This window comes from Lampetra fluviatilis, chromosome 9 (assembly GCF_964198595.1).
Source record: "Lampetra fluviatilis chromosome 9, kcLamFluv1.1, whole genome shotgun sequence".
Taxonomy (NCBI): Eukaryota; Metazoa; Chordata; class Hyperoartia; order Petromyzontiformes; family Petromyzontidae; genus Lampetra; species Lampetra fluviatilis.
In genome coordinates, this window is record NC_136283.1 from 2,764,122 (window position 1) to 2,780,953 (window position 16,832).

At 49.4% G+C, this 16,832-nt stretch overlaps 1 long non-coding RNA gene across 1 annotated transcript in view; it reads left to right on the forward strand.

Annotated features, from left to right (window-relative positions):
- Positions 1–4,854: 4,854 nt before the first annotated feature.
- The window catches only part of LOC144934127 (uncharacterized), a 65,164-nt gene continuing 53,186 nt past the window's right edge, over positions 4,855–16,832 (forward strand). The window contains exon 1 of the long non-coding RNA XR_013637135.1: positions 4,855–4,873. This is a non-coding gene — a long non-coding RNA (uncharacterized LOC144934127). The remainder of the gene's footprint in view (positions 4,874–16,832) is intronic.

The window sequence follows — 16,832 nt, forward strand, 5'->3', positions numbered from 1 at the left end:
ACACCACACATTTTGTCCTGTTGTGTAATCGATTGTTGTATGTATATTTACATTATATATATAACGGTAAACTTGCTCATAGGATTATAAGCATATACAAATGTACGACGATGTATGATTATTCTGGGTACGCGTACAACTCGCACTCTAGTGGTAGTGGTAGTGCCTTGCGCCAATACTCTTTACTCCACGCCAGCGTTCCGGGCAAATATTGAGTGAGAAATACTCTTTGGTTCTTTCGGTAAAGTCACGTAGATGGGATTTTTAAAAATGAAAATAACTAAATAAAATCACGACGTTTCGGAGGCAACACAAGCTCCCGTCATCAGGTGGAACAGCCACCGCAAAATTACTGTAGTGAGTAGTTTCTCTACGTAGTGAGAAACTGAAGCCCAAATTCTGAGTGCGCCTGTTGGTTATTTACTTAAACATGGGTTGTATCTTAGCCCCAGCTGCGGTAATGAAGCACACGGCACGCATACCACAGATCATGGGTCTAAATATGCCAAGCGTTCGTGAACGAGCTTTGAATACCATGCGTACCCGTGTGTCAAGAACCAACGCGCGTCATGTCTGCACGCAAGGATGACGTGATCGGTGTTTAACTTTGAACGCGCATAGATTGGTGTGGGGATCGGTAGTGAAGCGGTTAGCGCGCCGTGCTACGAACCAGAGTTCGATTCCCGCTCACGGCCAACACCAGTGACAATTGTCAGAACCGGTCATCGTCGTCCCCTAGGTCGACTCAGCCTCAAATGAGCACCTGGTACATTGTGTAAACATCGCCACTGGGGAGACAAAGGCGGTCGGACGTGGCGCTGGCCTCCCTCGTATACCGTTCCGGCCTTCATATGTCCTCGCTAACAGCACTTGCCCCAACAGTCTGTTAGGGCTATATGGGGGATCTTTGGTAATATCGTGCTGGCTCGGAGAGCTCGATTGTTCAGTAAACATGTGTCTTATTTTATTTAACAAAGCGTTGAACTTTGGGAACTTGCATTTAGGAAGAAAAAAAACCCAACATTTCATGGGAAGCATTATGCTCACTCGCATCCCTGTGTCGACACAGATTATTACGTAACATCCAATTTGTAGTAAATGGCCTCTCTACCAAAGCGGTGGTAGCATGTTCAAAGATAATTGACGCCGAATCTACGTACACGGTTCGTAGGCCGTCTACGCTCTACGTTTCCCTCCCTATCAAAGACGAAACCTCCCCGCCACCCCACCCCGTCCCATTTCCCCTGCACCCCTACCCCCTCCCAGCCACAAGACAGGCGTAAAATGAACCTCATGGCGGGACCCCGGGGTCCCAAATAAACGGAAGTAAAAAAAATGGTATTTAATTCATTTATTTTTGGCGACTCCATCCCACCGCGCACACAAACGCCGCGACCCGCTTGGCGCGGATCATTCTGTTGCCTTGTCGTCTAAGCGCAGCGGCGAGGACGAATGCGCAGAAGAAACAAAACTTTGAAACTTTTATTAGCGCATCGTGCAGAGCTCGTCGAGAGGAATAGATCGCCGTGTCGTTCGCCTTCGACAGACATACAATGACGTCGCAACGCAGTTTATGCGAGAGCCGGGGGCTTATGGAACCCCGGGGTCGCGCCATAAAGTTCAAATATAAACGGACCTCAATGCCACACTCATCTCATACAAAACCCAATAAAAATACACAACAGTAAAACAAAACTTCCTGGAACTGTCATTTAAAATGTTAAAGCAATGCCTGAAACTTTTTCTTGTTAGCGGATCGTTGATTCGAGCGAATACTTAAGTAGATTTATTTAGCCAGATGATAATGTCTATACCATATTGCAATGCATTCATTTTACAAAACACATGTAAATATAATTGCGTATTTAACGTTATTGGCACCAAATTTATATATTTTTGATAGCGCTTATGTATGAGAATAAGTTGCGAGTGTACATTTTAATGATAAGGGTGGGATGTAACACATGCATACAACAGCATATACTCTTGCAAATTATGCCACGGGGTCTTTAACGTCTACTCTTGAAGCAAGCGACGGCGGCGGCGTTTTGGTGTTCACAAAATTCCTCCGTGAATTAATGAGCGGACGGGTGCGGGAATCCAACCGTGAGTTGAGCAGATGGTGCTGCCGCTGCACACACATACGGAAATAAACATTTTTAAACATCCCTGGACCAACAACAGCAATAACAAAAACCCCGTCGCCATATGGATGGAGTTCGAATTGCAGAAATGGTCTCTAAACGTTAGTGGCACTAATTGCAGAGCAGTGGAGCGTTCGCCACGGGGGTTACCAGTCAAGACTGATTACGCGTGCACTTGGGTTAATTGATAATTGATACACACACACAGGTAACGGGTGTGGCGATGATAGCGGTGAGGTTGCTGCAACTGCTGCGGTGCTAGACTCCCACCAGACCAGTTCTCCCGGGATGCTGTCGCGGGCTGGATCTGCCCTTCTGTCGGTCGAAAGCGCTCACGGTTTCGTAGGCACAAAATCGTCCAATTTCATTTAATCCGTGCGTGGCTTTGTGAGTCCTCTGGGTTTCTGTGTGAACCTTTGTTTGTGCGTGACCCGATGTGTCCTCCTCTATGTGAGTCTACAGGTTCCTGCGAGAAGAAGAAGAAACACCGCTGATCGTGAAGCCACTGTAACAGTTCTCGCTGATCATCTTTGCGAGTCGATGGGGCTCTGTGCGAGTCTGCGGGTCTCTCTGTGTGCGACTACGTTCTGCCGAGTCGGTGCGACAAAGCTCTTATGGTGAAGTCATTGCCGGCGCATCCCAGCTACTCAATGAATCCACGTGCACGCATCATTGCCCGAGACTGGAAAAACCGAGCCAATGTTGCAACGTGCACTGATGCAAATTAGTCTACGCGTGCTGTGTGCACACGCAGAGCCCACGTGCACATGACCCGTATGTCTGCGGTATGGCACGTATATCGTGCGCTCATAACAACTAACACAGGCGTTGGCTATGCGTGTATATATACTGAAAATGAAATGCCAAATTGTCTTTAAAGAATATACTACAGCTTCTGGAACATATACGGCATTCGATTAACAGCGTGGCATTGGCGTCGTGGTTAAGGGTGCAAACGTAAAGTTTTGCGTGGTTGTGTCAATATGTGGGCGACTGGCAGGTGACCCCTAACCACTATGACAAAGGACAATTGTTTGTTTAAGTCTACGGGTCTCTTATGCGAGTCTTTGGGGGTCACTATGCGAGCCTATGCACCTTTAGGTCAGTCTACACGATATCTGAGACCGCTGACCCATCCGATAATTATTATTTGTTGGCAGCATTACCGATCTTCGTCACGGGGCCACTGAAGCGATCCGCCTCACCAGTCGACGGCCTCTCATCAGTCGGCAACCCACGAACGTGGCTCATCGACTCTCTGGCACCGCACGAAATAAAAAATTAACCCGTAAAAACAACGTTTTTCACTAAATCCTTTATATGCGTGTTCAATGGGCCACAACCCAGCCCACATTGGTCTTTGAAACGGGCGGCTAGAGTCCTCTCGTCCTCTGGCTTGAGATGGCTGCCACCTATGAGTCAGATGATTGCCTGTCACCATTAAGCAATTGGTAATTAAATATAAAAAAAAATTCCTAGAAAGTGTAACATTTTGGAAAAAAATTTTCACGAAAAAAATTGTCACGCACAACGAGTCTGTGTGCAAATGTCAGCTCGATTGGATCACAGGAAGTGGGTTAAAAAACGACCGAAAGATTTGCACGGTCGTAAGCGCGCAAGCAAGCAAGCAAGTGAACTTAATATAAAGGATTTAAAAACAAAGACGAGGACCGCAATCAAGTAAAAGCGACCGTAAACCACTTGGGAGCGAGGCCGCTTGCTCTCGTCTCGAACGCTAACAGCTCACGAGCAATGACGGCGTGAGTTGGCAGGCGGGCAGCGCACGCGCGCACCGATGTGGTATCATCATTGTTGGTATTTTTGATGTTACTACACAGGCGCTCGCAACTCTTGTCACCTATATACAGGCGCAGAGGGGGGGGGGGGGCAAGGCAGCTGCGATGTCCGTGTGGCTGCAGGTCTGGCGATTATCGCCGCCGCCGCGATAATACGGTGGGAGATGTAGGAGGGGTGGGTGGGAGATGTGGGAGGGGGTGGGAGATGCGGGAGGGGGTGGGAGATGCGGGAGGGGGTGGGAGATGCGGGAGGGGGTGGGTGGGAGATGGAGGAGGGGGCGGGTGGGAGATGCGGGAGGGGGCGGTAGGGAGATGCGGGAGGGGGCGGGTGGGAGATGCGGGAGGGGCGGGTGGGAGATGGAGGAGGGGTGGGTGGGAGATGGTGGAGGTGTGGGTGGGAGATGCGGGAGGGGGTGGGAGAAGGAGGAGGGGTGGGTGGGAGATGGAGGAGGGGTGGGTGGGAGATGGAGGAGGGGTGGGTGGGAGATGGAGGAGGGGTGGGTGGGAGATGCGGGAGGGGGTGGGTGGGAGATGCGGGAGGGGGTGGGTGGGAGATGCGGGAGGGGGTGGGTGGGAGATGGAGGAGGGGTGGGTGGGAGATGCGGGAGGGGGTGGGTGGGAGATGGAGGAGGGGGTGGGTGGGAGATGCGGGAGGGGGCGGGTGGGAGATGCGGGAGGGGGCGGGTGGGAGATGGAGGAGGGGGGGTGGGAGATGTGGGAGGGGGTGGGTGGGAGATGGAGGAGGGGGGGGGTCGGTGGGAGATGCGGGAGGGGTGGGTGGGAGGGAGATGCGGGAGGGGGGGAGATGGAGGAGGGGGGGGTGGGAGATGCGGGAGGGGGTGGGTGGGAGATGCGGGAGGGGGGGGATGGAGGAGGGGTGGCTGGGGGTGGATCGGGAGATGTCTTGGGACTGCCCGGGCGTGGTCCAAGAGGGTGAGGCCGCGCGTCCATCTTGTGTTCGCTCATAAGATGGAGCCCGTTTCATTTCTTCGCTGCCCTCCTGTGTGTGAGCGTGCCTGTGTGTGAGCGTGCCTGTGTCTGTGTGTGCGTGTGTGCGTGCGCGCCTGTGTGTGTGTGAGCGTGCCTGTGTGTGTGTGCGCGTGTTGCGTTGAATTTGCGCTGCGCAGTGGGAGCAAGAGACAACGCCACGGCCCGGAGCCAAACTTTGACGCCAGAGAGACTCGGGAGTCGGAAATCGCTTGTTGGGTTGGGTGGGGGGTGTGTGTGGGGGGTGAGGGATGTGTGGGGGGGGTGTGTGTGTGTGGTGTGGGGTGGTGTGTGTGGGGCGTGTGTGTGTGGGGTGTGTGTGGGGTGTGTGTGTGGTGTGTGTGTGGGGTGTCTGTGTGGGGTGTGTGTGTGGTGTGTGTGTGTGTGGGGTGTGTGTGGTGTGTGTGGGGTGTGTGTGGTGTGTGTGGGGTGTGTGGGGGGTGTGTGTGTGTGGGGTGTGTGTGTGTGGTGTGTGTGTGGGGTGTGTGTGGTGTGTGTGGGTGTGTGTGGGGTGTGTGGGGGGTGTGTGTGTGTGGGGTGTGTGGGGTGTGTGTGTGTGGTGTGTGTGTGGGGTATGTGGGGTGTGTGTGTGTGGTGTGTGTGTGGGGTGTGTGTGTGTGTGTGGTGTGTGTGGTGTGTGTGTGTGGGTGTGTGGGGGGTGTGTGTGTGTGTGTGTGGGGTGTGTGTGGGGTGTGTGTGGTGTGTGTGTGGGGTGTGTGTGTGTGGTGTGTGTGTGGGGGGGGTGTTTAAATTGGGGAGCCGCCACAGGTCGCTCTCTCGTCGATCTGCCTCGTCTCAAATCCCACGTCGGTCTCTCGCTCCGACTGGATTCTATGCAGATTTTTTTTTGCTCGTTCGTCCGTCGTCCTGCTATTCCGAGGATGCGCGTCGTTCCGTTTGGGTAATCTAATTCGCGCGCGTAATTTAAGCCAGAACATTTGCTCCCGCACGGCGACCTGCCTTGCCTGGGACGCACGCACAACGAAGTGTTCTCGACAGCCACGTGCTCGACTACGTGATGTCACCCACGTCGCCCCTCCGACCGGGATGTGCCTCCTCGGTCGCCATGCGGCTTTTTGGCCAGGCGCGCACCTTGGGGGTTGTTTTTTTTGATGAGCGCTGCGACTTTACGCGTCTGGGTGAATGGCTCCTGCCTACGGGGCAAAGCTGCGTGGTTCGCACGCTTTTGAAGTGAGATGCTGTTGGGTTGATGTGCGCGAGCTAGCGAGCAAATACATCCCGATTCACCAAACTAATAGTAGCACCTCCCCCCCTCCCCCTTGTGTCGTTGCGGCGACGATGACCAAAACGACGTAAATCAAAGCGATGTTCAGGTTCGTTGGTGGTGGAGGAGGCGAAAGCTGAGAGTGCGACGGGTAACGAGACAGGAGGGACGATGATGCTGTCAGCGACGTAAGTGTGGGGTTGAGGCGACGCAAAGCAGGTGGTGGTATTCATAACAAATTGACGACGCAATTCGCGAAACGACGTAACGGGGTAAAACGTAAATCGGGGTGTGACTGTGAAATGAGATGTAGGGTGCGGGCCATAACTTCACAACAACAAAGAATTAACAAAACCACGATAGGAGTGCGAAGTATAGGAAAGGTAAACGCATCACAAAAAAAGATACAGTGGTTTTAACGCACTGAGTTGGATTCCCCGGCCACGGCTCACATTAGTGGCGAGTGCCGTCTGAACCAGTCGCATGCCGTATCCCGACATCACCCGCCCACGGCCAATCCGGCAAGTGGATTGACAACATTCAACTTGTTGCATGATATCCCTAAAAAAAATACATGCAACGCGCCACTAAGTTGACTGTCCTGCACCATATTCTTGGTTCTTCCGGTAAAGTCACGTAGAAGGGAAATAATAAAATAATATAAAACAATAAAAATTCTCACGACGTTTCGACTGCAACACAAGCAATCGTCATCAGGTGTGAAATCCACAGCAAGAAAAATTTAAATTTCTTCGCCACTTTGAGTGCCAGTCGACGGGCCCTGGGTTCTGGCGACGGGGTCGAGGTTTTTGAGAGCGTGAAGTGCCTCTGCAAGACGTCGACCTGCTGCTGCGTGGCTTGCACGCACCCACCGGGATACACTCGGCCACGCAAGCCGCGGCAGGCGGTCAAGGCACACGCGATGCATGCGCCAACGCAGCAGTTCGTGTGGCTGGGGGCACTTTTTTTGCCCTCCGAAAACCACCCCACACATTCAAAACCGATGCATGTTGGACTGCTTTATTATATCGCACTGGGCGTGGCCGAGTGTATCTGGTGGGGGCTTATACACGCGTATGCATGTTGGGTTTCTTTCGCGCCGTGCTAATTGGAGGCGCGGGGAGAAGGGCAACACGCTAAAACACAAAAAGCAGTTCCAAATAAATTAATTTTCAATCGAGATTATTTAAAAGTGCATGGCTCCAGTGGTTTCCTAATGTCGGAAGGAAGGGCGTTCCCGACGGCCGCAGAAGCGCATCTGAAAGTGCGCGATGCAGTGACCGTCTTTGTTCGATGGCGAGCCAAAGCGCCTGCTGTTGCGAGGATGAGAGGAGTTCGCGTGGTGATGGTTTGTGATCCTATGACGAGCAGGGGAGGGCACCGGTGGAATCACGTGGCATTCGCCGAGGTTGACATGCGTTCGTACATCGCCCATACATCATGCAATATCATAAGCATTGGGTTCCGAGGATGGAATGCGCATTATACATTTGAATGATTATATTCAGCAATCATAGCAATTGACCAAAACCTTACGCATTGGTTGATTACGCGCGGTCTTTAATATCCTCGCACCAAACATGTTTGTGTATGGGTCCTATCTGACCGAGTAGGTTTTCGCGGATTGTATTGGGCATGATGTCCGACGTTTCACTCCCCGTGCTTATTTCGTCCGACTCCCAGGGATGGATATTGCCACGGCCCAGCACGTGGAGCGACACGCTGGACGTCATTCCGACCAAACCAAAACACTCCTGAGAGCCGTGGGTGGGTGGGTGGCATAGCTCTAATCGGTGGTTCTTAACCTGGGGTTGACCCATCCCCTGAGGGTGCGAGATGCCCTTTCTGAGAACCAAGTGGGTTGCAGGCTGCAGTGAAGGTTAAGAGCCACTGGCTGAAAAGTATGGCTCACACCAATAAAGTTTGGCAACATAACGGCGCTGTTGAGACAGAGTCGAAACTCGTACAAGTGCACGTGTGTACACAGATCACGATTAACCGTCTGGGAGGCCAATTGATTTGTGGACTAGGGGAAGAAAAAAAAAACACCCGCCAAGACGAGGAATCGTGCCTGTGTTAATGCGTGTTCGTTGTAGACACTCAACCATTGCTAATCACGTTTACCTGTGCAGGTGTGTTGCGCAGTGACAAAACACGTGGGCGGGGGGGGGTATTCCATTCGGAGGAGACGAATTCTGCTGTTACTGCTGATGGTCTGCGTGTATTATCAGCCTCCGTAACGCTCCACTCTCATCAAATCATCCAATCAGTCGATCGGTCACCACCACCCTGCGCAGAAACTCACCCACTCAATCAAATCATGACCTCTCGTCCTCCTCGGCACACTGCGCAAGTGTCTTCTCACGCTTCTGGTGTCGCCATGACCAGCACCGAGACACAGATCTCCATCCGGCTCGTCGTCTTCATCAACTCTGGTGGCAGCGCGACTGGAAGAAACAAAAACAACTCACCTTGGTGCTGCTGCTGCTGCTCTTGTTCCCTGTGTCTTAGTTTGGAAACGCACGCGCGCGTGTGTGTGTGAGCCTCCAGTAATTTCCACGGTCTCCTAACAATTTGAGTAGGTCAAGTGCCCTCTTTAAGAGCGGATAGTGGTGGAGGCTCCTTCGGGCCGAGGAGTTTGACGTGTCAGGAATTTCAAGGGATGCGCCTTTACATGAAGGGATCGTATCGGCTTCAAGCAGTGAAAGGGACTGACAAAAAGCTCGATTTCGGGATCGACGACTTGATGGACCCTTACGGTAATCGTGAGCCTTTTGTTGATCTTTGGCGACTGTCGCTAAATAATTCTACCGCGTACGGGGTTGTTCTTTTAAGTAGCGTATAACACGTGGAACGCGCGTGTGTCTGCTCGTTCATGTGTGGGGAAGCGGTCGTACCGCGATTAGCGCGTTGCGCTACGAACCTGTTCGGTTCCCGCTCACGGCCAACACCAGCTGACCATCATCTGAACCGGTCCTAGGCCTCCCCTAGGTTGACTCGGCTTCAAATGAGTAGCTGGTGCGGTGCGTTAACTTTGTCGCCAGCGAGACAAAGGCGGCCGAGCGTGGTGTTGGCCATCCACTCCCTCGTGTGCGGTGCCGGCCTTCATAGGTGCTCGCTAAGAGCACTTGAACCAAGTCTGGTACAGGCTATACGGGGGCTCTTTGTCTCGTTCATGTACGACCGAGTTCACGCCAAAGTCCGGCTTGTGTTATGAAACCCAAAATATGAACTATCCACTTGATCGATTATATAAATAGTAGCTATATACGTAGGATTTAGTTTTGGGGTTTTTCTTAAAAAAATATAAATCTACGTGTTCCGATGCTGATTAACTAAATGGTGGGTTCGTGCGAGTTGGCGGAGGCTTGTCAAAGCCTTCATGCAGCCGTGGATTGAACACGGATGACGACGACGGAGGAGGAGATGAGAACGAGATTCTTGCAAGCCGGTTAATGCGTAAGCCCTGTTATAGAACACTGCGACGCCGATGGAAACACAACAAGTCTTCAAAGCCGTGGGTTGTTTTTGATTCCACCTTTCGTGTAAAAGTGTACAATTCGTACTTTCTGTTGGCTGCAAAATGACAACAGCAAAAAGCTGCAGGTCACTGCAGTGCGCGTTGCGAATCGAGGTGACACCTGGCTTCGAGTGGCGTTCATCCCGTGACCCCTAACTTTCCCATTGAAACCTCCCCTAAGTATCGTGCCTTTTGTTTACGATCAAGAATGCACATGTTGCTAAATTTACCGTCTTGATAAACAAACAAAATTCGTAAAATCGGTCTTAAAAGAGCATCGTGGTACGTTGCTTAACGTTGTTAATGGCGGTTCGCGTGAGCACAATTGTGCTCATAACACCTGGGGGCTCTGCCGTATGGATCATCGAATGGTGTCCAATGAGACCCGGTTCACTGGTTCATTGGATCCTGATCTACCCCCCCCCATTCTCCCTCCACTCCGACTATCCGGTCTTGACCCTGAGATATCAGCGGGGGGGGGGGGTCCCATCGACGATCACGTGGTAGCTCACTGAGTCACGTGTGACGATATGTAACAGGGTGCTTCAAAAAAATGTGAACACTTCTGACAATTTGCAACAATACCACGAGAAATGCGCTCTGGAGATCACCTGGAGAAAATTCCAGGCACGCGTTGACAACGAATGCGAACAAATGGAGACTCTTTGACTTTTTGAAGCTATTAACATTTGTTTTCGTGTTACAGTGTATTATCCGTTTTTTCCATTGGTAACGATAGTCCCATATAAGTGTTTAAAACATTTGTTTAAGCGCCCTGTACATACCCAGGTTCCTTATGCTTACGTCGTGTGTCGGAACGTACAAAATAATAGGACCGCTACACTGCGGCTTTAAAGCATTGCATATAATACGGTAATCAACATCACGTTTGTCGCGTGTGCGTACTTGGGGTTGGCATTCTATTGTTGAGAATGAGAGGCTAAGTAGTTGTCACGTGTGGTCATTTCTGCATGTGGTAAACGTAAGCAAACGTCTTCGCGTAACTGCATTTACACTACTTGACACGCGCGACACGTAACGTGGATTTAATACGTATGACTGTGTATCGTTTTATCTCCGACGTATTTCCCGTTTGTATCGCGTGTTCTCTGCAGGAGACGTGCTTCAAAAATGTCATTTCTGAAGTAGCTCTCGCTAGCCACGTGCAGCGAAACGTCAGACATAATGCCCGAGCAACACGCGGCACACAACAGATGTCTACAGCACAACCCCGAAAAAATTACGCAGCATATATATAAAAATATGAATTAAAATATCAATGAAATATAACAAATTTGTATTTTGGTTAAGGTATAACACAATCTTATAATGTATTAGCATTGTAAAGACGCACACTTATTTTAATTCTAACAGTTACAATGAGTGCGTATTGCCAGGTAGGGCATGTGGATCACACACACACACACGAACGTCAAAATAAAATGAAGACAAGTCTTTATTTCTAAAAACGCGCAACAACAACAACTAAAAACGTCACGGAAAGGAAGCGCGCGTTCTTTGGAGGATGGCAGAACGGGCAGATTGGAGACGTCGCATTGACGGTCGGCACACACAAGGTGAGCGCGAACTTGGGGGAAGGAGATCGCCCGCACTGATGGAGGCCGAGGGACCAGATCGGTGACGGCAGCCGGATGTGAAATTTAATTTACGCAGAGATGGAGCGAATCGGATTTGAATTCGTGGCATCGCGCTGAGCCTATCGCGGGGAGGCCTCCATCCAGCAGTGGATTAGATGATGCTGATGATAACAGCTGATGTAAACATTCCATGATATCGACATGACATGTGATGCAAACATTCCATGATATCGACATGACAAACCACGCTGAGACAAAAAAACATTTGCGCACATTAACAGATTGGCGTATTTACGCAAACGTTTTTCTTTACAAGTGGGGGTTCCCTTTCATTTGAAACGTCTCACGCGGTCCGACGAAGATTCGAACCCGGCCACTCTCAACCGAAAAGCCACTTTGTGTTTGTTCCGCGGGGGGCCGAGGCTACGGCCGTGAATGGACGATGCGAAAACGCCAAAAGGTCAAACATCTCTGCGAGCATTTGGCGACGCTGATTTCCTACTCAAATGAGTAGCGGTGACCTTACTCTGCTGTTCATATATATGTATGTAAACATTTTGAGCCAGTGGTCCCCGCGATAGGAATGTGGGATTTCCACGTGTCTGGCCATGGGACAACCCCGAAGTGGCGATGACGGGCTGATTTTTCAACTCCCGACCTCCAGGATTAGAACTCGTCCCGTTGTGCCCGCGAGACTCACGGCGCACCGCTGAGTCACGCTGCCGGGTTGCGTTGTAGCGGGTGACACTTGGGCAAGTCTGCTACACAACAAACGCTATGTCTTATGTGTGCGATTGTGCTATTTTAGCGCTCGGTGGTGCAAATGTGTTAATTCTGAGGTTGGGTCGTGGGACCTGACTTTTACAGAGCGCGCATGGGACGTGATACTAATGGTATTAGTTGCCATTTCCCGCTGATTATTTTTTTTCTCCACTTAAAAAAAAATACAAATTTCAAGCCACCCAGCCATGATCCATTCATTGCTGGCTGAAGGCATCCATACTCTAGCACATGCGCTGATCTTAATCGCTTCATCTCTACATTGGCCGTTCCTCCTTGGTCTGATTTACTCCTCCTTTGGCTGTCATGCCGTCCTTCGTCTTGTCCATCCGTCATCATCAGAATCTTTATTTTGTTTTATCCTGGAGAAATACGATGAGCTATGAAGCGCTTTCACAGATGCTCAGTAGATGTCTACCCCCTTCTCGCGACGTGTCGTTTTCAGCTTTTGCTCCATGGCATTTGACCACGTCTAACATCCGGGTATCTACCCTCCACCAACCCCCACTGATCAGCGAGATTTTATAATTAATTCGCTTACTTATCTAGAAAAGCCACACTAAGTCGTATGACTTTCAGGAGGGGCCTTTACGTTTTTTTCATTATTATACAACCCTTATTGCCGACACGGCGTGAAAGGCGTTCATCCAGCAGTAGATTCACAATAGTTGTAACTTATTAAATTGCCCAGCGACGTAGAGAAAAATACAAAAAACCTGCTCCCGTCACTTTCAACAACGTGCACTCAGAGTGGTGAAGTTGAATAATCGAGATTGAAAACTAATTTCTTTATAATAGTTTTGTTTGCGTTTAGTTTGTTGTCCTTTCCCAGCACCTCCGATTCGCACGGTTAGCTACGTACGGTGCGAAAGAAGTTCAGCATTCGTACGAAGTATGGTCATGCAAGGGAACTGGACGCTATAGGTCGTCATTTCCCAGCACCTCCGATTAGCACGGTTGGCTACGTACGGTGCGAAAGAAGTTTAACATACATACACACATCCTCTCTCCCCAACAGGGTCGCGTGTGATTGGCATGGCGGACGTCACGCGTGGCCCCTTTGTGATAAAAAAAAACGACACAAGCAGCATCTACCCCCCCACCCAGCCGGAGTCTGTACTGGCAATAAATAAATGAGTAGGTAAACCAAGAAAATAAACGCACTGGATGAGGTCCCACGGTCGGCTGACTTGCAGAAGAGCGTCGTATTAAATATGCATGGGTCACACACAACTCTCGCTCAACGCCCATGATAGTTAGTGACTGCCGATGCGTTGTGAAGCGGTTCGAGCAATCGTGGATGGTCTCACACAAGGTGCAGGTAACGTTGACCCCACACACCCCGCCTGGTCTATCCCATCCCTTACCAACCTCACCGCCTCTCCCCAGCCACCCATCTTTTTCCGCGGTGGTAAGATGTTAACTACCTCGCCAGGTATGCAGGAGGTCGTGGGTTCGATCCCCTGCTGTATTTTTTGGAGTTTGCGTGTCCCTCTCCGCCGTGGGTCGCGTGGATTTTTCTCCGGGTCCTCCGATTTTTCCCTTCGACATTTTAGACGCTTTAGAGTATTTGGATGCTCAATCTCCACACGATAAGCCACTTCTTTGAGCTATCATTTGTGTTTAATACTTAATTTGGAGCTTTCGTGACTGCAGGAATTACTCTTTGATTCTTTCGGTAAAGTCACGTATAAAGAGAAAATAATAAATTAAATACTAACATACGACGTTTCGATTGCAACACAAGCAATCATCATCAGGTATAAATGAAATAGAAACACAAAATCTAGTATACTTAGAAATGTAATGTAATACAACAGAGAGTCGGATAACATAACAGTCAACACCATACCTGGTTGATTACGTTCTTCCTTAGAATGCTACATTTGAGAGAGAGATAAAACACAGAACCAGAACTATCATTTGTGGCCAAGTTGCTTCTGAAAAATAGCTATATAGCTCAATGGACCTTACCTGGTAAATAAAAAAAACTGTTCGTAGTCCGCTCACGCCATTGTTACTGGCCCCATGAACTTCATCCAAACCCGGGGTGGAGGGATCGTCCATATATTCCTCCAGCCGTGTTGAGGATCCGTGCCTAGGGCACGCTTACTGATTCGTCTCCATGCACAACTGCGGGTCGATAGACCCTTGTCTTTCTGTTCTTTCCCTCCCCAGGCACTGCGCGTTTTTTTTTCTTCTAGATTTGAAGCTTTCGTGACTGCAAGGATTCATATTCTTAGGTTTTTCGGTAAAGTCACGTAGGTAAAACATTAAAATTAATAAAAGTAAAATAAAATAAAAATCACGACGTTTCGGAGGCAACACAAGCTTCCGTCTTCAGGTGGAACCGTCACAGCCACGACAGCTGTATCAAGTAAATGAGAGATTACAAGAGCTACCACTCCGTATATATAATGGTTGGAGAGGGGGGGAAGGGCCAAGTACGGCACACTTTTTATTAATATGGTAAGGTGAGGCTTAAGAGGCTGAGCCTTTGTTATGGAGAGGTACAGTTTGTGACTAAGCCTGGCCTACATAACAATAGTGTGAAAAAAGAAACAACTGCGCGTTTTATCAACTCCTCCTTTTATCCGTTTTACAATTTTGGTTGCCGTTTGTTGCTGCCCCCAATATGGGTTGGGCCTCTCTTGGGCCTGTGCTCGGCAAACCGTTTTTTTTTGTTGCAAATAACTCCTCTGACTGTCCTCCAGGACTTTATTCTCGCTCGAGTTATTTTCGTAACGCTGCTAGGCTAGCATTGAGAAGTGCGCACAAGGCGCTGTCAAACAGTGTAAGGTACCCATATATATGTGTGTGCATTGTACCCTATATCTCTATAACTTTAATAAGAGATGCATACAAATTGGGTACAAAAGAGAGGCGAGATGGATGTCGAGTGCCAAACGTATTCCCGGAACAGCGTTAACGGATTTTCGGTTGGTATTAAGCAGTGACTTGTATTTGTATAGAGCCTAAAGACTGATTTTTAAGAGATTTCCCGCTTTACGATTGTTGGATCTTAAAAACACCTAAAATAATTCCTCGGAGCGGTGAAATCTGCGCGTGTAGGTGCCGAGTGGATTGTTACAGCACAGAACCGTGAGATGTCTACAGCTCGGGGAGGCTTTGCTCCGGCGGTAGATTGATCATGCCTGCGTGCTGATGAAAAAGTGTTTAAAAAAATGCTTTGGAGGAAATTGCGTCTGCAGAACCCGTGCGTGCGTGCGAAACGCTCAAACTTGACGCACGGCTTGCGGAAAACTGGTTTCCGGGCCGTCTGTTGATATAGGGCCCCACCTCGCACCCCGAATATCGGTGGTTGTTTTGTGGCGCTGACCATTTCAAATCGGGTCCCCATAGTTCAACTCGGTAAATGCATTTGAACGGCGTGACTGCACATAACGCTTACGATGCATATGCGCCGATGACCTAATCACCGTCCTAGTCTCGGAAGCTAAGACCCCACTCAAGTGGACGCTAAAGGTCCAGTGACGCCAAACATCGCAATCATGGTCCTCTAATTTGAACTTTTTCAGGACCCTCCTGAGAAAAGTAACCGCGTGACTCGATGAGGCTTGCCTGGGTAAACAGGGGTCCTTAATAGAGGTTTGTGTGGGCTAGATTACGCGATCTAACCCCAAAAAACTCTTATGGATAATATTGGTCGCGAAAGCCTACGTGTTAAACTCATAAAAAGGGTAGTAGTAGTGATAATAAGCTACCCAAAGCGTTAACGTGAGTTCGTATGATTAAAAAAAACAAATCTTATCCCCCATCTTGCAATCTGACACAATTTTGCCAACACGTTGTCTGCGGACATTGTGCGTTCCAAAATCCTGGAAAGATGGCACTCAAGGTCATGTCTGTGCCCACTTGGGGTTGCCACGCGGAGTGCAAAAAAGAAAAACCCAGGGCATTTTGAGAAGATAATATATCTCCCAGTGTGACAACTAGAGTACAGGTTGATGTAAATTACATTATCTTGGTGCTGTATTATTTTAGTTGATTGTCGAAAAGTGTCTTCAGTTTCGATTTAAAGCTTTCGTGACTGCAGGGATTCATCTTCTTGGTTCTTTCGGTAAAGTCACGTAGAAGGGAAATAATAAAATAAAACATAATAAAATAATTCTCACGACGTTTCGGCTACAACGCAAGCAGCCGTCCTCAGGTGAAGACCAGGTCTGTCGGGGAGACAGCGTCTTTTCATTCAGACGCTGTCTCCCCGACAGACCTGGTCTTCACCTGAGGACGGCTGCTTGCGTTGTGGCCGAAACGTCGCGAGAATTATTTTATTATGTTTTATTTTTATTATTTTATTATTTCTTTTCTACGTGACTACCGAAAGAACCAAGAAGTGTCTTCAGTGTTGGATCGCGCGTGTCGGCTGCCGCCTGGTGGGCGAATTTAGCATGACACGGGGCCTCTCTGTAGGCGCACCGTAACAACAACAACCCTTTGGGTCGATAAACTTATGTGGACGAAGGACCTCGTTTCCACGACCGTGAAAACAGCTGCGTCGTTGTTTGACCATGCTTCACCACTCTGGTCGGTGTTCTACATCGTAGTACAGTACAACAATATTACTTCCTCTCGCCTCCTGCGAAACTGCTCCTTTGCTGAATCGAGGTGTGCTTTTTTAAAGTTTATTTTTGGCATCATTTCAAATGTGGCCCATGCAACTCAGCAGATGGTTATTCACGACTGGGCATCCGTGAAAAACAGCTTAATAGCTCATCAGATTCCTCCAGTTTAAATAAATATTCTGATTTTAAGCTCGTT